Below are 24,321 nucleotides of genomic sequence, written 5' to 3' on the forward strand. Positions count from 1 at the left end.
ATTGAAAATTTGAATTTTTACTCATAAAACTGAATGTGAAAAGTCGAGCAAACTGAATCTGTGTGGAAAAGATTAGAATTTGTATTTATAATACTGAACGGGGGGGGGGGGGAAATATATATACACAATGTAATTTTCAGCGAGGAATTCAAATACAGTGGTAGAAATTCAGATTCAGTTTTTGAAAGTAATTTTTTTTTAAATTAAACCATGCAAATTCAATTTCTGCAATTCCGATTCATTTTTAACGCACCTAAATTATGATTCAAATTCAAAAATAAATGATTCCGATTCAGTGTCTGGTGGCACACATTTCAGCCCATAAAATGTGCTTTTGTTTCTTGATTGCTGTGTGATTTGTGATCCCTCTTCTTTCAATGATCCACTTCCGTGTGTTCCATCGGTTCAATCCGCGTGGAGTTTGTGTCCAGGTGTTCCAAGCGTCTCCCTCTTCTGCTGCTGCTGCTGCTTGGCTACACTGTATCAGTTCCCACACGGAGAGCCACCGCCGCCGCGCTGTTTCACGCACAATCGGCGAATGCAGAGGAATTAACCTGAGTGGAAAGCTATTCGCTGTGGGATTACATTGGCCGAGGGTCGCGGGAGAGGAACGGGCTTGTCATTGGGTCTACCGGCTGCACCTCGAACATGTCCTCTTCCTCCCCCCCGGGCTCGGTCGTCTTCGTTGTTGACGCGAACGTTATCTCCGCTTGAGATGGCACAAGTCCAGTGAATCGCTGGCCTCCCTTCCTCTCCTGTGGTGGATGTCTTTGGGGATTGCGCCGCCACTGCTGTCGCCCGCTCCAGTCTTTCTCGAGCTGCTGGTGCAATTCGAAAGCCGTTATTCTGACTTGCACTTTTTCTTTTTTTTTTGGACGGAGTAGCCGTCACTATGGAAAAACGAAGACCCGGAATACGCATGGCGAGCTAAGTCAGTAAGTTGATCCTCCTTTATTGTTGTTATGACTCTTTGGATGTTTATCGTTAGCCCCAGGTTGGCTAGCTTGGGAACAGATAGCCAACACAGCATGCCGCAGAGACGGAGCTAATGTAGCCCAGGCTGAGCTCATTGTTTCAGTCTACTCGTCAGATCAGCTTATCGCAGCCAGCCGAACTCCCCGTGTGCCTCTAGGGCTTCAGCTCATCTAAACAACATGGAAAAGTACGAAAAATATACACGTCCTACCGACGAACTATCAACCTCACATAGGTGGAGTACTTAAAGTGCTGTAAATCGAGTAAACAATTCGCATATCATCTGATGTGATTGGCCGAATAAAGGCACGCCACTAAAGTGGAAAGGATTAGGGGTTAGGATCAAAGTACTGCACCTCGTGTCTGACACACAGGGCTCCGAACGAACTCATGCAACTTCCGAAATACAGTGTACCAGGTACCCCAGGGGGTCCTCGGGCGGGGGGTTCTCACGAGCATCTCGAAGGGAAAGCATGTTGTGAACGGTGTCACTGTTGAGGGTATTTCCCATTTGCTTGCGTATGTTGCTGTCAACAAGAGTAGGTGCAGTGTTTCAGTTTGTTACCAAATCTTGGAGGAGCATTCTCAGGAGATGACACCATGGTTACCAGCTTTCCATCGAAAGCAGATTGCCTGCATGCAGTTTGCTGTGGCAAATGGTTTGTTTATAAGTTGTCTGCTTTACTCCAAGCACACAGCCATCAATTCAACAAATATGGCTGCTCCCGTGTCATTTGGGAAGCTGGTATTTCGGTGTGCTTTCTAAGCGGCTAATCATCTTGAGGCCTGCCAAACAGTCTTTCAAGTTGAGGAGTGAATCTCAGGTTGTCCATGTCAGACACAATCGAGGCTCCAGGAAATACTTTTACTTGAAAAAGGGGGTGTGGCCCTTGGGTAAAGACTGTCTGAGGCAAAACTATGTGTAAAACGTCTGTTGTGGTCACATAACCGGTTTGTAATGTGTTCGGTCAATCAAGTTTTTGTCAGTCTACCATTTGCATTATAAATGCTTGCCAACATTTAATTCTACCACAATTGTATTTTGATAATTGTTTACCTTAATCAAGCAAAGGACAGACTCAGTTGAATAAATAATATAAGATAAGAAAACCTTTATTAGTCTCGCAATGGAGAAATTCCCAATTCACAGCAGCAAAGTTATGAAAGGAAGAAGTAGAACAACAAAATATAGGAGCTGCTGGAAAGGCAGCCACTCTCGCGGTGCCATTTTGAACTTAAAATAACAAAAATAACACAACACAACACATAGGACACAGACAGTCGTGCAATCTTCACCAATTTTCTGCATACACTTTGTTGTCTGAAGCAGTTCTAGATGAAAGAGGAGGGGATCAAAGTGTCCTTTCACCAGTGGATCAGAGACGTCATGCTGAAAATGTGCACACGTCTGCTACAAGCTAAGTTTTGAAAGCAAACAGGAAGCTGTAGCGTCCATTGATGAAAAGAGATTCGTTCACTTCTCCTGTCCCACGTAATCCGCTTCAAACTCCAAGCCGCGACTCCCGGTTCCAAATCCGCATCGGCGCTCCGCGCTAACGCTCCTTTCTTCTCATCGTCGGCTCCTCAAGACTTACATCCATCCGGCCGCAGACCGTTCAACAGCACCGATCTCTCCGCTGAACAAAGCGGGGCTGTGAAAAATGCTGCCCATTACAGGCGCAAGACACAAGCGCCCCGGGACTGTCCAGCAACGACAGTCAAATGGCGCCGACATTCCTCCCAGTCAAAAACAGTGCTGGTATACCCATGCTGCCGAGAAGGCGCAACCACCGAGCACAGAGTCTCCTCCTTGATGAATGTCGTGGCCAAAAAATGCTGAAAAAAGTCCACATCAGGTCCACACGACGTAAACAACACAAAGTGACAAAACAAACAAAAACAAAAAAAACAAGCAAGGCTCATGAGAGCACTTGCTGACGGCTGCCTACTCGGGCGCCATCTTGACTTCAAAGTGGAAATATATGGAATATAAAAATATGGAAATAGTTGTCTTTGGAGTGAGGGCTCATTTGATTATGATCTAGCTAAGTTCAAGGAACAATATTCATCAGGAGTAATCATTATCTTGAGTTTAGTGCTTTCCATCATTTTCACATTGAATCTAAGAGAGTTACAAGAGTCGTTTCCTATTGAGAATGCCAGGATTCTTTGTTGCTCTGTGGATATTATACCTGTACTGATAAAGGTGGAACAGAAAGATACACTAAACCCGCTTACTTGAAGGATAGATGCTTATTGATATGTGTATTCCGAAATGGTACTGACAGAAGGTTAGAAGAGCTCTTTTATAAATCCAATAGGTGCTGACACACGATTTTGCATCGATGAGTTCTGTGTCAACAAGCAGAGCAACATGTTGGCTCACTCAAGTTTTAGAGTGGGGTTAGTGTTTTTTGTCCGACCACTTTGTGCTCTGAGTAGTCTCTTGAACACAGACAAGTTTTATTTGTATTTTTCAATCAACTAATGCTATGTTTTTATCAAATGGCACCGTTGTGTTTGGCTCACATTATGTTTTTGAATGATCTAAAGTGTGACCTCTAATTAACATCAAAGGTGTCTTCAAAGTTGTAATCAGTCGGTCTATGTAAAGCGTGACAAGTACCGTATTTTCACGACCATTCGACGCACCGTATGGTTGGGCGCAGTCTCATTAATGGGTGCTATTTCTGTATTTTACACATAGACAAAACGCACTGTATTATTGGGCGCAATTTTAAAGTGGTAAAACATACGCCAGCTTAAACATACGGCATGCATGCGCGCACGCTAAAAACACGTTAGCTTGTAGCATAGGGTAGCATGCCAAGACATACAGATACAAGCTAAAAACACGTTTTTAAAAAGGCAACGGAAAACTGAGTTCCGTTGTATTTCATTTAGCCATCGTACAATGTACTCACGTTTTTCGATCAATCATCACCCAGAAATCCATCAAAGTCCTCATCCTCTGTATCAGAATTGAACAATTGTGCAAGTACCGGTAATCCATCAAAACCGCCGTGTTCCCTCTCGTTGTCAGTCACTCTCATTGCCATGTGGCTCCACAGAAATGATGCCGGCTTTGCCAAAAACTCGAACAACAGTGCAAGCAGACACGTTCGTCCAAGCAGCCACAATCCATTCGCAAATTGTGGCGTAACTCGCCCGGCGCTGCCTCTCACTCTTTGTAAAGTTGTGTTTGCCATCGATCATTCATTGTTCCCATGCCGCTCGCAACTTTACTTTGAACGCCCGGTTGATGCCGATGTCCAGCGGTTGGAGTTCTTTAGTCAAGCCTCCGGGAATAACGGCAAGCTCAGAGTTCATTTGCTTGACTTGGTTTTTCACCGCTGCTGTGAGATGGGCACGCATGCCAAAAGCATAACCGATGGCTTGAAGTTTGAACTGAGCTTCGTAGGCGTGTCTCTTTGTAGAATTTATTTTCGGGGGTTCTTAGAAACCAAAACCGAAGTTGTTTTGCAACAATGCACATAGCCACACTCTATACAGGTGTTGGTACCTGCTTGTCGCGTCCCTTTAGCGTCCACTTACACGCCCACCCTTCACTGATTGGCGGACTTCTTCCCCGCATGCCTGTCACTCACGTCTGCCTTTTCTCGCTCTTTCTCTCCATATATGTATATATACACGCACACCCTTCACTGATTGGCCGACTTCTTTGCCGCATGCCTGTCCACAGTCACTTCCGCCTTTTCTCTATATAAACAGCGTGTCGGCTGTCAGTCAGGTTTTGGAACTCAGCGCATAGACAAGACGCTCCGCATCATAAGGCGTCCTGTCCATTTTGGAGAAAATTTTAGACTTTTAATGGCGCCTTATAGTCGTGAAAATACGGTAGTCATTGTTCTGTTTGGTGTGTACCACACTAAACATGGACTATAGCAAGCAAGGGCGAAAGTTGTCTCAGTTTAGAAAGAAAATTAAATACAAGCACTGAAAGGTAAAGGCTATAAAGATGTTCTCGAAGCAGCTTTTTGTTCTTATGACTACAGTTGCACGTATTACATATACAGCATTGAAAGGCCGGGCTCCCATTCAATTGAATGGTCTGCTGAGGCATGGGCTGCTGGTACATTTTTACAACAAGCTCTGCTATTTTATCAACTGGTCAATTTTGAAATGATAAATATGGACACCCAATGTTCTAAAACCTCGATACATGCGTATTATCAGTGTATACTTGACAGCGAACATGGAAGTAGACTTCTTGTGTCTATTATAGGCTGTCTTGGCAGCAGCGGCTGCGTGTGTCCTTCCTTCCTCTAAGCTTCCTTAAGATGATTGCCATTGGCTGGATTTCGGTGTCGATCAGCGGCAAATTTGAAAGGAGCTATGTGGTTGGTTGAACTGAATTTAACATAAGATTGGCCAGGTCATGTGACTGATATCGTCCTCATTTCGATTTTAATCGGTCGAATGCTCAGAACTCGATTTAGATACCATAAAGATATACTGCGTGGTCCGACCCAACACACAGAGCTAAAAATACTTGAGAATGGCTAAGAGCAAAGCTTTGGACTATTCTGAAGTGGCCTTAATCTGAATCCTATTGAACATCTCTGGAAGGAGCTGAAACATACCATCTGGAGAAAGTACCCTTCAAACCTGAGACACCTGCAGCAGTTTGCTCATGAAGAGTGGGCCAAAGTACCTGCTGACAGGTGCAGATGTCAAATTGAAACTCCCAAAAATTGTTTGTTGTAGCGATTGCCACACAAGGTTGTGCAATAACCTATCAGAGAATCATCATTTTTGTCCAATCTTGTGTTTGTTTGTTTTTTTTTTTTTTTGCAGGATGATTCTCTTGAGGCACATTTCAAAAGCAGCATCTGATGTTCACTGGTTAATGTTCATCTAATTTTTATTCTTTTTTTTGTCAGATTATAATTATTTCCGGGACCACTGTGGGGTTTTCTTTTGTGAAAAGGATCACCAATAATTGTTTCCTCAGAGGTGATGTCATAGCAGAGTGACACATTTCAAACTCTTCCTATTTCAACAAAGATGATCACGACATGGGTCATTCAAATTCGGTGTCAGTGTGCGATCCTGAGCGATAGCAGCTCATTCAAGAACACAAAGCTGTTCCACCTCAGTTGAAGGGTCCCCAAAAGCTATCAAAATTTACGCGCCATAGCAGCTTTATGACACCATTGTTAACTTGTGTGTAAAAAAAAAAAAAAAGACTGCATGGTCACTTTGTCGTCTTTGTCCAATCTGTTTTTTATGATTTGATCTCAGTATACACTTGGAATATTAGCTCCTGATGCATTCTACATTGTTTCTTGACTTGACTAATGCAGTCTTCTTTTTGGCACATCAATATCATGTGTGACATGTGGCAACACAGAAGTACACCATATAACATACAGTATGTAATACAAATATGGAATGCTATAATAAATATTCACAACCCCTGGTTGAGATGTGTTAAATGCCTTAGAAATTATCCAACAGTAACTGTCATGCGCACCTTTTTCTTCTTCCTTTTTTCCCCTACTCATTTCCCACAACAATCACGTCATGTTAGACTCGAACATCATCACTAACGTTGAGATGCGTTTTGGACCAAGCTAAACTAAGTTTGCAAGTAACTTGCGCCATTTGCAACATGAACACGATATAATGTGTTCTAACTAGTGATGACAGTCTATATTAGATTAGCTATTGAGTAAAAACACCACAAATATATCCTACGTTACCCCCTCATAGTCCTAAAATGGTAAGTGACCACCGGCCACCGGCCGGAAGTCACATTTTTACGTCCCCGTGTTCCCCTCTCCAAGCAACCCAGGCTCCGCTTCGCAGTTTCAGAAAACTTTTTGAAAATTCTGGGAACAAATACAACTCCAAACCCTGGGCATAATCCCGGAGACATAATTCAGTTTTTGGAAGAATAATAATAATAATAATAATAGATTTTATTTATAAGCGCCTTTCAAGACACCCAAGGACACTTTACAATAACAAATAACACAAAACACAACCGTCAAACATCCGGCAGTCCGAGGCAACAAAGAACATCCATCCATCTATTTTCTCATCCGCTTATCCTGACGAGGGTCGCGGGCGTGCTGGAGCCTTTCCCAGCTGCCTTCGGGCAGTCGGCGAGGGACACCCTGAACCAGTTGACAGCCAATCGCACAGCACACAGAGATGAACAACCATCCGCGTTCACACACACACACACCAAGGGACAATTTTGAGTGTTCCATTAAGCTGCCACGCATGTTTTTGGAATGTGGAAGGAAACCAGAGCACCCGGAGAAAACCCACGCAGGCACGTGTAGAACATGCAAACTCCACACAGGAAGGCCCAGAGCCGGAATCGAACCCTGCACCTCTGCATTGTGAGACCGTCGCTCTGAGCAGTCGACCACTGAGCCGCCCCAACAAAGAACACGCATTGAAAAAAAACCCAATGAATAAATATTAATTCGTTGGTTCACAGTTTGGACCGATTTATTTTGTGGTCTAAACAACCGAGTTGGTGGGCTTTTTTTCCCCACCCATCCTAGTTGTATTATAGCAGGACTGTCACCAGGTGTCAACTTTTGTAATCTTGTCAAAACGTTTCGCTTGGTAAAAAGGTGCAAATTTTGAAATGGCAAATTTGTAGGATAAGTAAAATCGAGATCCGCACATCTGGAAAGTCCCTCCTCCTCCAGATTTCTTTATTTGGCTTGATCAAGGCTGTGGGAAAATTGCCTTCCGCGCTGGGCTCACAGCAAGCACCCTGTTTGATCATTGAATGGGACTTGGGTGACTTGTACTTAAGAATTTGATACGGTTCAGTGCTTTGATGTCACTCTGAATCACTTATTTTCAACATATCCTTTAAGACGCCTCCGTTTTGCAACAGCAAAATGAATGCCCTTGGAAATGTTATTGTTCTGTTTTTTCTTTAATTATACGAGTTACTGTAAACAAATGAAATCACATTCTAAAGTGATTGCTTGAAATAATGCGTTGTTTATTGTGAGCCAATGTGTGGACGATATTATTTGACTGAGAGAAGAAGGCAGAGGTTTGCGGTTCACATTGTAAAGTGGTGTTCCCCCCGGCGTTGACATATGTTTACCATAAACTGTGGGGGTTGGGCAAAAAAGACACAGACAAAATCGCGAACTGCTGCTTCAAGTCGTGTTTTCTTGAATGCACTACGTACCAGCTGTTGCGTTTTTATAATGTCTACGGCCATTTGTTGCATTTGGGGCAGGTCCGACATCTGTTGAAGTGATGAATATAAACACTTGGGTAGTTAAGACTTTCAGACACGGTCAAAACACCTTCTGAAGTTCAAGTCAACCATAGGCAAGGGGAAGAAGACGAGATGATTTAAGTGACTGAGATTGTAACATGGTTGTTGTTGCCAGGTGGGTCGGTTTTACTATTTCAGGAACTGCTGATGTGATGGAATTTTCATACACCTCTTGGCTGACAGAGATTGGTCCCAAAACGGAAAACAATGTGCCGTGGTTTCTGCTCTGAAATTCCTCCGTGATGACAGAGGTTAAAGTCCTCCTGCGTCAGTGCTCATGGAACGGAAATTTCAATTATCACTCTGGAGAACAATGCGCAGTACACTCAACTTAGACTGCGTTACATTTTTCTTAAGCGCCAAGGTGGCAGACGCTACTGGGAGCCCTGGATCAAATTTGGAAATGGAGGATTGTAAAAAAAAACACCACTCTCCTTTTGCAACGGCTGATGAAAGTGTCTTTTATGACTGGAGTGAAGTCAAGTCAAGTCCAACATTATTGTCAAATGTGCAAATTTCTTCCCTCTCAAGACAACAAGAGGAGCCGCTGTGGGTGCCCACCCTCCATCAAAAGAAAAGTGAACATCAAATGACTGATGTGAAATGAAATGAAGCTCTGACTGTACCTGCTGCCGGCAGGATAATGGGCCATGAGACATTGCTTCATCTTCAACTCTCTTCTTCAGGATGACACTTCGGTCATTGCACTTAAATGGCCTCACCTTTAGGTTGAACTGCAGCAATGGAAACATTTGGAATGTGATGCCATATCACCTCTTTGCGTGCATACAGACTAAGACTTCCCAGGAAGCCTTGACTGGACTGTGAAGAATCTATGCAATTCTCGAAGGAACAAATTCACGTGGCCACATATTGTGGCCAGTATGAACTTACAGGATACAGGCCTGCAATGCAACTTCCAAATGTCTTGCAGTGTTTATCCGTGGAGAGAAAAGTAACGTTTTGAATCAGATGGGGGGGGGGGGGGGGGGTGTCTGGCCAGATGCGAATCAGCTCTTGCATTCTCAATTGGACAGGAAATGAAGTTCAAGTACTTAAGAGACACGCCGTTCCCTTTCTGAAATATTGAAATGTTACAACACACCATATTTCCTGCTGCACAAAGCAATTTGGTCATTTTTCTCAGACCTTATCTGAAATCGATTTCAGCCCTTTATTTGTCCCACCACACCATTTTTGTGTGTGGACAACCAGGTTTTATTTGGAACATGCTGACTTTTTTGTGTTTGCGAAAGCGCTTGAACTTTCAAATGTGCCTAAAAGATATTGTCTTCTGTTTTGACAATTGTGGCATTCTTGGTCGTGAATTTAATGTCAAACGCCAAACTGTAAAAAAACAAATAAACAAAAACACATTTTACCCCAAAGCTGAAAAGAGCCATTATCTATATCAAAAATAGATTGTGAATGTATTATTGGAATTATAAAGTTTTATTATGGCTCGCAAAACTCTAGTAGAGTTGTTCATAAGTGCATTGGTTGGAGTTATCACCAGCCAAGAGTTCATTCCTGCCGAACATTGCATAGCTTGAAAGCTGGTTGCACAATACGTGTTTTTTTTGTTTTTTTTTTTGCCAGGGATGTGTGATCCATCTTTTCCTAGGATATGTGCCCATGTCATCCTCCACGCTCTCTCCCACAAGCCATGAAAATATTGTCAGCTTCTGTATTGCGACAGTCTGTGCCAATGTAAAATGTCATTTTTAGTACCGGCCTCTCAATCATTTTTTTTTCTCCATTTACTCTTGTCAAAAGAATCTGTATCAAATAACTGTGGTATCTTTGGTATTGTTGAGTACCGCTTTCATTCTGCCGTTGAAAAGCAGCATGACCTTGTTAATTGCTCTTGCTTCAGTTGCTCTTAATGCTGCAGCTCACAGGTACTTTCCAGCTATAAATCAGGCCTAAGACCGCAGAAGTGAAGGTTCAGCCCTCTCTCACCCCCCCCCCCCCCCCCCACCCCCCCAAATGGTATATCATAAATGGATTGAACTGTAAAATGTCAAATCATAATGATGGATATGTTATTCATGTTTGAAAAGTTAAGTTCAATTTAGACAGAGATTTTGGATCAGATTCAACCTTCAGCTCAATTGTTGGTTCTCATAATTAAATCCACTGGACGGCAGCTCTGATCAGGCAGCGTAACACAATTATTATACGGTGTGCTCCGTTCCTTTTCCAATTAGTTTCACAACATAATCAAGCCAGATTTACATGGTTGGAATAAAAATGGATGTCATACACAAATACAAAGAAGCAGGCTAACCATCTCAATCGCGGCGCTAAGAAGGCATTTCGTCAACAAGCAAATTGTTTTGCATTTGTGGGAGCCTCACTCCTCTGCTCTGACAGATACCATCAGCAGCGATAGTGACAGAATTGTCGAGCTGCTGCCGGCACACAGTAGTTTCTTCTTTTACTGCGACCTTTGTGCCATGTCAAGCTTTGTGACAAAACCACTTGCAGTGTGTGGATGGATACTTGACCAGTCATGCTTCAATCCAATGAACCGAGTTGCTTTCTGTCAAGTTGACTGTACTTTCTGATTTGAAAGACGTAAGGCATTTAGTCAGTCAGCTCAAGCAGCAAATCTCTGCCACTGATTCATGAAATCTCAATGTGTGGTGTGTTGGAGAGCCCATAAGTGAAATGGAAACCACATTAATCGTAAATTGGGCATCTTGTGTGTGTGTGTGTTGGCCCCATTCATTTTGGCTGCTCGTATCTGGAGAAATGGAAATGGAAGGCACCACAGAAAACAAAAATCAAATCTGTTCACAATTTTTTTTCTCTCATAAAAACCTGAACCATTCATAATTTATATTTATTTTAAGATGTATGCTTTTAATTGGACACCCACAATATGGAGATTAATTGCCGCATTCCTTTCAAACAATGCAGGAGAGCTGGGCAATTACAGTAATGGAAATGTAATCATATTTCAATGTTGGCTTCTAACGATCATAAAACAAAAACATTATAATTGAAAAGCGATAAATGTGCCGAATGCCATGGTGTCTTTGCAGGTTCGTGATGTCAAACTATCCGTAATGCACCTTGTTGCTTGTGCAGCAAGCAAGTGACATGTAAACAACAACAACCAAAACAACAAAACACATTGTATATCCATCCATCCATCCATCCATTTTCCGAACCGCTTGATCCTCACTAGGGTCGCGGGGGGTGCTGGAGCCTATCCCAGCCGTCTCCGGGCAGTAGGCGGGGGACACCCTGAATCAGTTGCCAGCCAATCGCAGGGCACACAGAGACGAACAACCATCCACGCCCACACTCACACCTAGGGACAATTTAGAGCGTCCAATCAGCCTGCCATGCATGTTTTTGGAATGTGGGAGGAAACCGGAGCACCCGGAGAAAACCCACGCAGGCCCGGGGAGAACATGCAAACTCCACACAGGGAGGCCGGAGCTGGAATCGAACCCGGTACCTCTGCACTGTGAAGCCGACGTGCTAACCACTGGACTACCGGGCCGCACACATTGTATATTTAAATACAAAATATGCTTCAATTTAACAACACCGCCAATGTTATTGTTAATGTTATCAGTTATCACCGCCAATGTTAATGTTATCAGTGTAAAATTCCATTGACAGAAAAATAGCCTCAACTTGGGGTAGTGACATTCTTTCAAATAACGAATATTCACACAAATGTTGTAGGAACAGATACAGACAGGTAAAAATAACAATACTCAAAGTCAAATATTCTGCCTAATCAGTGAAAAAAGTTAATAACTGGAACTGCGAGAGGCTTGAATTTCATGATATTTACAAGGTAATTTTGTACTTGACAAAAGAATAGTGTTGAAGAATACAATGGTCAACATGCAGGGATGAATGACCTTGAGGGTATGATCTTGAGTTCTCTCTAGTTTTGGTAGTTGAATATATGCATCCATCGATCCATCCGTTATCTGAACCGCTTATCCTTATGAGGGTCACGGGTGTGCTGGAGCCTATCCCAGCTGTCTTCAGACAGTTGGCGGGGGACAACCTAAACTGGTTGCCAGCCAATCGCAGGGCACACAGAGACGAACAACCTTCCGCAGTCATAATCACACTTAGGGACAATTTAGACTGTTCAGTTAACCTTTGGGGCGGCCCGGAAGTCGAGTGGTTAGCACGTTGACTTCACAGTGCAGAGGTACCGGGTTCAATTCCAGCGCCAGCCTTCCTGAGTGTAGTTTGCAAGTTCTCCCTGTGCTTCCGTGGGTTTTCTCCGGGTCCTCCGGTTTCCTTCCACATTCCAAAAACATGCACAACAGGCTGATTGAACATTCTAAATTGTCCCTAGGTGTGAGTGTGGGCGCGAATGGTTGTTCGTTTCTGTGTGCCCTGCGATTGGCTGGCAACCGGTTCAGGGTGTCCCCCGCTTACTGCCCGAAGACAGCTGGGATAGGCTCCAGCATCCCCCGCGACCCTAGTGAGGATCAAGCGGTTCGGAAAGTGAATGAATGAATTAACCTATGATGCATTGTTTTGGGATGTGGGAGGAAACCATGGTACCCGGAGAAAACCCACGCAGGCACGGGGAGGACATGCAAACTCAGGACAAGCAGGAAGGCTGGAGCCCATATTCGAACCCATGACCTCCGTACTGTGTGGTGACTATGCTAACAAGTAAGCCACCGGGTGGCTCTGTCGATACACTAATCGTTTTTATTCTTAGTGATTTGAATATCAAAATAATCAGGATTATTTTTCTATAATCAGACAGCCCTAATCCCTAATAATAGTTGAACTCTTTTTCTGTTATTTTCATATGAAAATATGATCCTGATTTTCTTGTGTGTGTGCGTGAGTGATTTACATTGTTGCGTCACCCAAGACATCATCTTTAAAGCCCATTAAAGGCATTAAAGGGAATCGTAGTAGACAGGAGAAGGGTATGAAATGACAATGATGCATTAGTCCACAATGATTAACATGTATGGAAAAACGGAATGGAAAAGGAAATGAAAAGTAAGTTTGGCTGAAGGCTGTCAGGAATGCTAAAGGATCATCAGGCACTTTCTGGCAAGCACTGATGATGTAAAACATGTGACTTAAATTTTTTGTTTAGACTTCGGGCGATAAAACAATGTCATGTTGTAAAAAGCATACATTAAGTTAGCCTGTTTTTTTTCATGTATTTCCACAAAGAGAATCGGCGTCAATATTCCAGACACAGAGATCGCATTTACAGACGGAAGCAATGTGCCTTCTTTGTGACCCTCAAGTAGAATCTGAACAGCTCTCTTGTCACTGCCACGCTCGTAATCATTGTTCACTGACAAGAACCAGTATCGTATTTTTTCACCGCAGTGTTTCATCAAAGATGACAGTGAAAACCTTTTCACTGTTGTGCGGAATGTGACCCGTAGAAACGCTGTACTTTGAGCAACCCAAATTATTTACCAAAACCGCAGAAGACAGACCATTAAATTGGTCAACTAAAAAGACAGTCACCCTTGAAAACAAGCAAAAATCGTGTCTCAATCTCAAAAACCGCTCGACCCAAACTATAGAAAACATGAAACCTTTGGGAAATATGTTTTGTGGACTGAATATACATTTTTCATCATCTGTTAAGTGAACTGAGATTGATCCTTCCGTGTTGATCCTTCCAACCTCCTTTGGATGTGTATAAAGACATTTGAGTTACATTGTTGCTGCGTTTTGGATGACAACAAACAAAATGAAAGCTGTGCTCTCTCGGTACAGTGTACCGTAACAGCGGCATTGACAACTGAGTAGTTAGCTCATAGATGGATCATGTCTTGCCCGGTTTGATAAGATTGTAAGAGGATCTTAAGTTGACTGGCTCATGTTGAGCTGCCGCTGGGAGCAAGGCAGGCACTTATTTGAGGTTAATGGTTGTCGGTGCCCTCTCTCGTTAGACATTTACATGGAAGCACATCAACTGTCAGTGGCGCAAACAGTGGAGCAGTTTATTAGTCACTCAGCGGTGGCCTGTTATGTTTTTGTCACGAGGGGCCTGCCTCTGCAGGGGTTTATAGATGAGCATGTGCAACGCTTGGATTTCTCTTGACAGTATGCATTTCAGTCATATGCTCATTATAGACGCACATCCGAAGAAGTGGACGATATGTAATTGGGTCAACAGTGAAGTGAGAGCGTCAGGAAGCTATTTTTAACAGTGGCCATTTTGTTAACCCCACAGTGCCAGATAATATATGAATCAGGTGATTACCAATTGCTGTACTGGGAGATAATGATGAAAATTCTTTATTAACGTTGGATTAAAAAAAAAACCCTTGATGTGGGTCCCAATTTAGCTCTGCAAATGTTCTTCACTAGCTGCTATGGCTTTTAGCATTTTAAGTGGCTTTGTGACATTTTTAAGTCATAGAATGAAGGCAATGAATAATTGGATGACTGTCTTTCATGAGTCATTGTAAAATCTAAAAACTAAGCATGTCTTTCTTCTTCTTTCTTCTTTCTGCCTACATTCTTGCTGCTGGAGGCTGTAAATTTCCCCAGTGTGGGACAAATAAAGGATATCTTATCTTATGTTAATGCGATTCCTCTTCTTTCGACCTGTGACCCCCATGAGCAAAGTCAAGGTACTTAGGGCACCCAAGAATTTCCCAACCCCGTCCTTCATTTTAGCTGTCGATTACATGATCTAGGTCTTCAATTTGTTGCCAGTAAAAGTCTCGTAATGAAATTTATAATTAGTTATCTTTCACTAGCAGAGGATACGCTCATTTCCAAAAGTGAGGTCACTTCCTGTATTTTTGCTGTAATTGGACTTCCTCCGATCGGATCGGCCAATATTTTAGCATTTTATACACATTTTCTGATTGACTGTAATTCACCCAGCCTGCAAATTAAGACATGTTAGCCACGGTGTTTCCCACATATACCTGTGTATGTGGTGATAAATTAATTATAGCCCCCACGAATGCAAACGCCAAATCCAATTATGACGTTGTACAAAACATAAATAAAAGCAGAATGCATTGATTTGCAAATCCTTTTCAACCTAGATTCTATTGAATACACTTCAAAGTCAAGATAGTTAAAGCTGTAAACGTGATTGTTATTTTGTTGCAAATATTCACTCATTATAATGCCTGCAACACGTTAAAAAAAACGGGACAGGGCATCTTTACCACCGTGTTACATAACATCACCTTTCCTTAACAACTGTCAGGATACTATTTGTGGACGCTTTGTCTGTGGAATTCTTTACCATTCTTGCTTGAAGAACAGCTTCAGCTGTTCAACAGTCCAGGGTCTCTATTGTCATATTTTACACTTCTTAATGTGCCACCCAGCTACCAAGACATGAGAAGAGGGGGTGGTGGTGGCTATAGAGCTGACTAGACAGGGGGTTTTGAGAGTAGTTAGGTATTTACTGATTTCTCCTAAACAAATGGATAAAATTCAAAATGCAAGCTAATATAATTTTTCTGATCAAAAATTACAGTGTTTTTGAATAAAAAAAGTGGGCCGTCCTGACCGGATGATCAACATCAGCAGTGTTTGCTAGTCTTTGCTAGTTATTTACAAGTATAAAATGTGCTTGAATGTTTAGATACATAGTGCAATTTAATTGACTGAAATTATATTTAGAGTCTGGAAAATGGAAAAAACATGAACTCTTACTAGATGAAAACCAATCAAAGAGCTTCACTTGTGGACAGTCAAGTCGCCTTCCTCACTGCTCGCTCCCATTTTGTTTGTGGCATCAACACTGCCTTTGAAATGACTTAGGCAGGTAGTGCTTTTGGATTCTATTAAGTGTTGTGATTGGCCAAGGGCAGAGGAAGAAAGCCAGGATGATGCAGCAGTACAAGGAGTGTAAAGTTACATGCATGCAGATACCATTCTTTGGCCCAAAAAGGACTGAAGCAATTACGCTATGTGGCCAACGATATGCAAAGGCCTCATCCGCCTTAAGCTTTCAGATCAAAGCAATGCACCCATTGTGCACTTTTCCAACGATGGTTACGCAGCGCGAGAATTACATCGAGACTGCTCGTATATTGAAAATAGCATGTGAATAGAGGTCATTTTTCTTTGAAGATTTTGAATTGTACATAAAAAGGGCCATTCATAACTAGAGGTTCCACTGTACAGAGTATCTTTGAAGGCAGAAAGAGTGTCATGAAGCAAGGTCGCCACATTAGCAGTGACTAAGTTGCCTGCCATTTTGCTGTTCAAAGTAGGTTATTCACCCCTATAACGCAATTCCAGTCAGACCTATGTGACAGGTGGACTGTATCACCCAATCACTTATTCCCATGTTCCTCGACATGTAAGATAGCTCTGGAATTATCATGGTTTCGCCATCTTTCTCTGGCTCATCATACTAATAATACTACGAACTGCGCCCAGAAATGCCGGCGGCGCTTCTGGGTGGTGTTGATGAATGGCGTTTGCTTTGCATCGCAGAGTTTTAAGTTGCACTTACGGATGTAGCGCCAAACTATATATACAGACATTTTTCTGAAGTGTTCCTGCGCCTCGGTGGTGATATCCTCAATAAATGTGCCGCTATGCACAATGTGAATTTATGAAAAATTGATTATTATACCAAAAAACCCCCTAAAAAACAAAAGAAACCAATTGTTCTTTTGTTATGAAGTGAAATGTGTTATTTTCTCTTTTATAGTCATAGTTGCCTGTGAAAATATATTTTATCAGTCTGCTCAATTATTTGACTTTTCATTAAGATACTCAAATACAAAATTACAACTCCCCTGTTCTATTGTGGTATTTTCTGATTTCATAAAACTCTTTCTTTAGATCCCTGGGATTAACCTGCAACAAATTGTCTCTCAATATTATAAAATGGCCTCACAAATGAGGTCATTGATTAGCAAAGCTACTCTGGAGATTTGCATGAGATGTTTTGTCTACATCTGTGTCACTTCGTGGACACTTTCTGTTCACATTAGTAGTGGACGAATACATAAAGAGATTGGATTAAAAAAAAAAGGGGGAAAAAATTGGGCATAATGCCCTGCAGTGGGGGTTCTAAGTTTGAACTCCCTGTTTTTTTCCAAGTGATGCACTCAGTTTCACGGCCGCCTAAGAGGTAGTCCTCGGCTGTCGGGCAGCATTCTCTCCCCCCTGGGGCAATGACCTGCTACCACGGCAAGGGAATTTTGGGCTCATTTCCCCACCGCACACCTCTGCTCGTGCTGCTACGAGTACCCCAAGCTCCAAGGCAGTGTACCGTGGCATCACGGTCGGCCACAGAGACCGCTGTTTCACAGTGGTCAGCTACCCAGAGTGCTTTAAAGGTTTTTGCTTGCGTCATCACAGCATCTAGTCTTGACCGGATTCTTTTGGTGAGAAAAGTCTGGCGTTTCATGTTTGCTGACAATATTGTTGTCTGATTTTGTACATTTGTTTAAAATCATTTTTCATGGCGCTGAATCAGGTTTGTATGCAACTTGCTCAATTCACTGCTGCAGGTTATTTTGGATATTCATCATGAAAGCAATGCAACACGTAACTTTCCGAGAACAATCCGCTCAATGTTTACATCGTTGGGTTTGCTGGTTGTGACTTTTCACTATCTTGGCCTTGTATGTTTTCCACATTCCGAATGTTAAATTGCCCGAACGTTTTGGGTAGGCTTGTCAGAGCTTTAAATGTCATCAGGGTGCATGCTTGTCTCTCCACCCCCCATCCTCTGCCCCCCTTTCCAGTTGCAATTCTCAACTGACTTTCCTCTCCAATGGTCTGTGATCATTTTGCTTCGACTTGACATTGTTGTTTGCATCAGCTTTCCACTCTCGATGTAATTGGTAGCTTTATGCCTCACTCCCGAAGCATTGCGTTGCTTCGCCCGATGTCCAAATAAAGATGAGCATCTTGTTTGACATTATGGCGGTTATCTTATTTGTGTCAACGCAAAACCTAAATTGGGAGATCATTAATAGTATTTGACAGTTTAAGTGCTCTGGATTGCAGTATGAATTTTATTTCTGTTTGCAGTAGGCCGAGCCAACTTTAGTTGTCGACCGTGGTTTTGGCACAATTTTTAGTGGTTGGTTGTGCTATAAAATGACTTCAACATTATAGAAAAAAACAGAATGATTTTTACAGTGCTCAGTGTAATATTTAGATATTTGGCAGACTCATATTGACAGAGGTAGTTTTATGATGTCACATAATTGGATTGTATTTGTAGTCTCTTCACCTAGTTCTACAAATGTAGCTACCTACAAAGTAGAAGAGTATTCATTATCCTCAACACACCATTGGTCTAGTAGTAGTCGGCTAGTAGACCATTAATAAGCGGGGGTGTAAGAATGGTTTTTAGTTTTTTTTGTTGTTGATTGATATGTTACATATCGACGTAAGGCCTAACGATTCAACACAAAGCGATATGTCATGTTTTTTGAACAATACAATTCGATACAATAAAGCTGATGTCGAGATTTTGATACATTAACGATGACTTTTCTGTATAGCAACCAACACGAATGAAAGGTAAGACAAAATAAACATCCATCCATCCATCCATCTTCGGATCCGCTTATCCTCACAAGGGTCGCGGGGTGTGCTGGACTATCCCAGCTGTCTTCTGACAATAGGCGGGGGACACCCTGAACCGGTTGCCAGATAGGCATACAACCATCCGCGCTCACACTCACAACTCGAGACAATTTAGAGTGTTCCATTAACCTGCCACGCATGTTTTTGGAATGTGGGAGCAGACCGGAGTACCCGGAGAAAACCCACGCAGGCACAAGGAGAACATGCAAACTCCACACAGGAAGGCCGGGGCCGGAATCGAACCCTGCACCTCTGGACTGTGAGGCCGACACGCTAACCAGTTGACCACCGGGCAGTTGCGTCATTAAATTGTCATAGCACATTTCACTCTGCATTGGCAATGACTACAGGGCGGACGTCTTTTAAGACGATGTCCGTATGATATGTCTGAGCGGAAAACCAATAATAGTTAATTAAAAATAACATTACAACTTGAATACAAAACAAAAGGGTATTAGGAACTGTGAGTGTAAAATCATTTTGTGCATTATATTAAATCAATCAATCAATAACTTTTAAAAATGAAATTGTCTGTGTTGCCAGCATTGATGTGAACTAGTCCAGCGCCAATCAATGTAGCTGGATCGCACGGCAGACACATCGATACATTGAATAAATAGGTGCACCATTACACCCACAACCACCTTTACATATTTCAACATTTACTTTGCTTCAATGCGGAATTTTTTCCTAGTTATACCAAACACTTGTACAAGTATCTTGTAAGTATCGATGGTCGATGGTTAAGATTTGAACGACGCTACTACTCTTCACGATACTGCTCATTTTATACGATTAATCGTAAAACAATTATTTTAGAAAAACTGGTGTCGAGCAAAGGGATTGGAACATGCTCCAAAAAGCACATTTTCAGATTGTGATTGATTTCACTGATGACAACGCGCATTGATCACAGAGGTTTGTGACGTAATCCTTCCATCCCTCTCAAGGTGTTACCATTCGAATCAGGAAAAAAACCCAAACTTTTGCCTCGCAACATAGCCAACCGAATGTACAGCAAATTATACCAGCGTGTGCTGTCTGAGTGGACGTTAGTAAGAAACCTCGCTCCGCTGACCCTTCAAAGCCACTGATTGAGCGGTGGTGACTTCATGCGTTGGAAGCCCAAGCAGGTGGAGCTGGGACGGTGAATGAGCCGCCACTATTACACCAACACCAAACCCGCAGATCAAAATAACAGTATAAAAACTATTGACTGATATGGCACGATGGACAGTTTTATATAATTACCACATATCATATGCTTATATGATCACAGAACTACATTGGCACAGGAAGGAGTCGCAAGTGCCTCTTGTGCACGGTGCTGCAGTGGGGCAAGATGGCACGCCTCCGATTGCGAACATATATCTTAAGACTAATTTTTTTGTCTACTGTCTTTAAAAATGAGATCAGAGAGGTAGAAAGTGCAAAATAGCATTCATGTAGCCTAAATAAATCAAAAATCCATTTGAATAACTTCTCCATGGCCGTTAACAAAACCACTGAAGGTGGAGCTTTTCGATACTGCAGTTAAAAAAAATATTTTTTAAAAAAAGAGCCCCGGAGCCAGTTCAGTACCCGGGCTTGCTTCCCATCGCAACTTGTCAGTTAAAGTGAGCAATGAAATAGCTGATATGGCATACAGAGGCTCTGACACAGACTAAGCAACCTGTAACAAATCAAATCTGTCACATTCCAAGGGGGCAAGCAGGCGACTTTAAATTTTATTTCAAAGCTGTGCTCTCGCTCACGGTCTTTGTGCTGCTTAAAAATAATCTCCGTTCAGCACTACAGCTTGTGACTAGTTAGCAACCTTTGTTACCGTAACCCTGACACGCATAGTATGCACACCTTCCTGTTTAAAGAAATGGTTTAGTGTCTTGCACTGTAGGACAGGTATGTTTTATTGCTGATGTAGATGCAGCGCAACCAACATCAATGTGCCGAAACTGTAGCTTATAAACATTCGTTCTTGAACTACTGCAGGCTAGAATTAATAGTCCTGGGGCATCAAATAGTGACTTGATCAGCTGCGTGAATTTTGTGTGTAGTCTGGCAAGATTAATTTAATGGAACATTATGCCTTTGCAAGACGAATACCGCATTTCAGCTATGATCACGGATAACAGTAATCCCTTGTTTATCGCGGTTAATGGGGACCAAAACCACCCGCGATAAACGAAAATCCGCAAAGTAGCGACCAATTAACATATACAGGTAAAAATAACATTTTAAGTCCGCAAACAGTCCGGGAGAAGCTGCAAAACAACAGCGTGTCACATAGAGCAAACATATACAGTACTGTACTCCATGTATATGGATTTTTTTTATTTTTTATGAATATGCACCGAATCCGCGATAAACGAACCGCGAAATAGCGAGGGATCACCGTATGTGTTAGCTAAAATGTAGGGACGGAATTTAGTCTGGATCGAAGGGAACAAAATATCATACAGTCCTATATAAGTACGATGGCTGAACAATGTTCGGAAAATATATAATTTTGTTTTTTTCTGGCAGATACTGTACTGTGATTTTGATATGATTCATGATTTTCAATGCACAATTCACCATCTGGAAAAATACCACATTTGACCCCTCTGTCCACATTCGGTGTTCAGCTGTGTTAAATTCTTTTGAAACGGTGTCCTTGACGCTTTTAGAGGATGTGGTTCGCCAGACTAAGCCATCTGGCTCCCCCTGCGACTCTCTTCCCCCGCATTTCTTTAAGGAGGTTCTCCCCAATATTGGTACATCGGTCTTGGCCATGATCGACAGCAGCTTCTCTTCTGGTGTAGTTCCCTAACAGTTGAAACATGCTGTGGCCAAATACGTGCAATAAGCTTCCTATAGAATCCTATGTTTCCTGTATGTGACATTTACCAGTCAGTTGAAACCCAAGTGCGTGTCGTCATTCAATAGTTGAGCAGTATCTGGGGCAGGGGTAGGGAACTGCGATTCCTCGAGGGCCACATCCTGCCTGTTTTAGATCTCTCTCTACTTCAACACACTTGAGTCAAACGATCAGCTCATCAGCAAGCTCTGTAGAAGCCTGAAATGATCATGATCAATTGAATCAGGTGTGTCGGAGTAGGGAGAGATCTAAAACAGGCCCACGAGGAACCGGTGTTCCCTACTCCTGATCGTGGGGCATTAGTTTGGCTAAATAACTTGGCAGGGCATTGGGGGCAGGAAACGTCTCGCCGCCCGCCATGCTCATTTAACACTGAGGGGAAAAGCTCTGGAATGGATTTGTCAGTGGTTTACTGTGATTTATTTCATTTCCTTCAAAAAATATATCGCCATTAAAGGGTGATTCGATGCACCTACATCTTTTCAATCAAATCCGATTCAAATCATTTTTTATTACACCCCAAGGGATTACCATAGATATGAACAATAGGGGGATATTACACACGCGTGCCTACGGCAACAGTAAAGTTAGTCGGGGCAAAGTGATCGTGCATTCCATGTTCGTGGACTGCACAAAAATCAAAATATCACGGATGCATGTTATGTATCAATGGCACACGGTTTGACGTAAACAAAAAAAGATCATACAATTGGTTCTGAGCAAGTTAACTGAGTTAGAAATGAGGATGTTGTGATTTATTTTCAATGTACATGCGTTGCCTTTGATCAGAAAAGTTTGCCGTCACCATGTTACGGATAATAGTGACGATCGCGCAGTTTTATTTGTCATGCACTTAACATCTGCAAGAGATCTCAAAGATCATCACAAAGGGTTTCACAGTAGCGGAGGGTTTGTTCTCTGGGCTACCTGCTGTGGACATTTGGGTTTGGTCGGTGTAGTATTCTAAAAAATCACTCGTTTACTTTTTTTTTTTTTTAACTCATTTTTAAAGCTGAGCACACATAGCAACAGAATCCATTCAAATGTTGCCAGATTTCTTTTTACGTGGTGCCCTCCGTTGTTCATACTGAGACCACAGATGGAAAAAAAAAACCCATCCCTTTCGAACAAGAGGACACACGTGTGTTCCTAAAACTACTAAAATGCTGGGCATTCCTCAACGTTACCAAGCACTGTTGTTTTTAGTTGAGTTCTTTGCACTTCACCGTAATCTTTAATGAGGACTTTTTTTCTGGCTCCTGAATGTTTTGTGTTTCATTTATTCGAAGCTAGTAAGATTAAAAGCTGATTGAAATTTGTTTTAGATCTCAAAACTCAGCGGCACAGTGGTAGATGAGTAGTTAGCACATCTGCCTGACTGTACAGAGGTCCAGAGTTCGATTCCGGGGTCCGGCCTTTCTGTGTGGTGTTTGCATGTGCTCTCTTTGCCTGTGTGTTTTTTCTCCACGTACTCTGGCTTCGTCTCACATTCCAAAAAACATGACGGGGGTCAACAGTCAAAAATCAAATTTATTGGCCATTTATTTTTAAGAGTAGTCTTAAAATTATTTCAAGATGATGATAAACTGTTATGGGATACTACATTGTAGTATATATAACATTTAAACTATGAATAATGGGGCATCATTTGCATTCTTTTTTTTCTTTCTGTGGTTTGCGGCAGGGTTCACAGTCCCCTCTCCCTATCCCCCTGTGAGTAGCGGTGGATTAAAATCCTTAACACACCTCACTTTTACACCTTTCTCTTTTTCATCATTTAGCTGAAATTAATAGATTATAAATGAGTCAACTTTTTAAAAACATGTCACCAAATGCTGACTAATGACATATGTGAGCACAGCAGTTACTTTTTTCCCCGGGACTGTTGCCATATAACCTGACTCCTGACGGCAGCATTCGAGCTGACGGCATATCGGGTGTCCGCACGCATGTCCGCCTCATGCTTTTATTTAGCCAATGCTATGTTTGAAGGCACAATAGAATCGCTAATGCCCTACATGCTAAAGCTACCCTATTTGCTGTGTGATTGTGGAAGCTCCTCAATATATCAGTTCATCGGCATTTGCTCTTTTTTTGGAATGTAAGTAGTGAATGCTTTGACACCAGCTGCTGTGGAGCCTGGCTGGACTCCACATGATTTTGCTTGACAAGTGAAACAAGTTTCCACTTTAAAGAGTGACATTGTACTCTGACATGCTGCTCTCCGTCTCATGTTTGGGCCCATAATATGCCCAGGTTGGAACGTCAATGCCAGTCACTGTATCTGAAAGGACATTTTTATTAAAACTACAATCACGTAGGCATTGATCACTTGTCGGACTTCTCACTGCCCTTGGCGTTGTTTTGCTTTGAAATTTTTACTTTAAATTGACTTGAAAGCCAACATGAAAATGTCTTATAAATTTGACAGTGCAGAAAATAGTATTGGAAAAGGTCCTGCCAAATTTGTATGAATAAAGCAATAACACTTGAAATGTATCAGTCTGTGTGGAATGAATACATACATTACACAAGTTTCACTTTTTGAAAGTATCACTGAAATAAATCAACATTATCGTGATATTCAAATTTTTTGACAAGCATCTGTAAAAACTATATATATATATATATATACACA

At 42.1% G+C, this 24,321-nt stretch overlaps 1 protein-coding gene across 3 annotated transcripts in view; it reads left to right on the forward strand.

Moving 5' to 3' along the window:
- The first annotated feature begins 207 nt into the window (after positions 1-207).
- Positions 208-24,321, forward strand: part of znf609b (zinc finger protein 609b) — a 90,121-nt gene continuing 66,007 nt past the window's right edge. Inside the window, exon 1 of one of the 3 annotated variants that reach the window (XM_086106571.1) lies at positions 208-935. The gene's annotated coding sequence lies outside the window, so the exon portion shown is untranslated. The remainder of the gene's footprint in view (positions 936-24,321) is intronic. The other 2 variants (XM_086106569.1, XM_086106570.1) reach the window with 2 other exon arrangements.

This window comes from Hippocampus guttulatus, chromosome 3 (assembly GCF_054856545.1).
Source record: "Hippocampus guttulatus isolate MCC_2025c chromosome 3, RoL_Hgut_1.0, whole genome shotgun sequence".
Lineage (NCBI taxonomy): Eukaryota > Metazoa > Chordata > Actinopteri > Syngnathiformes > Syngnathidae > Hippocampus > Hippocampus guttulatus.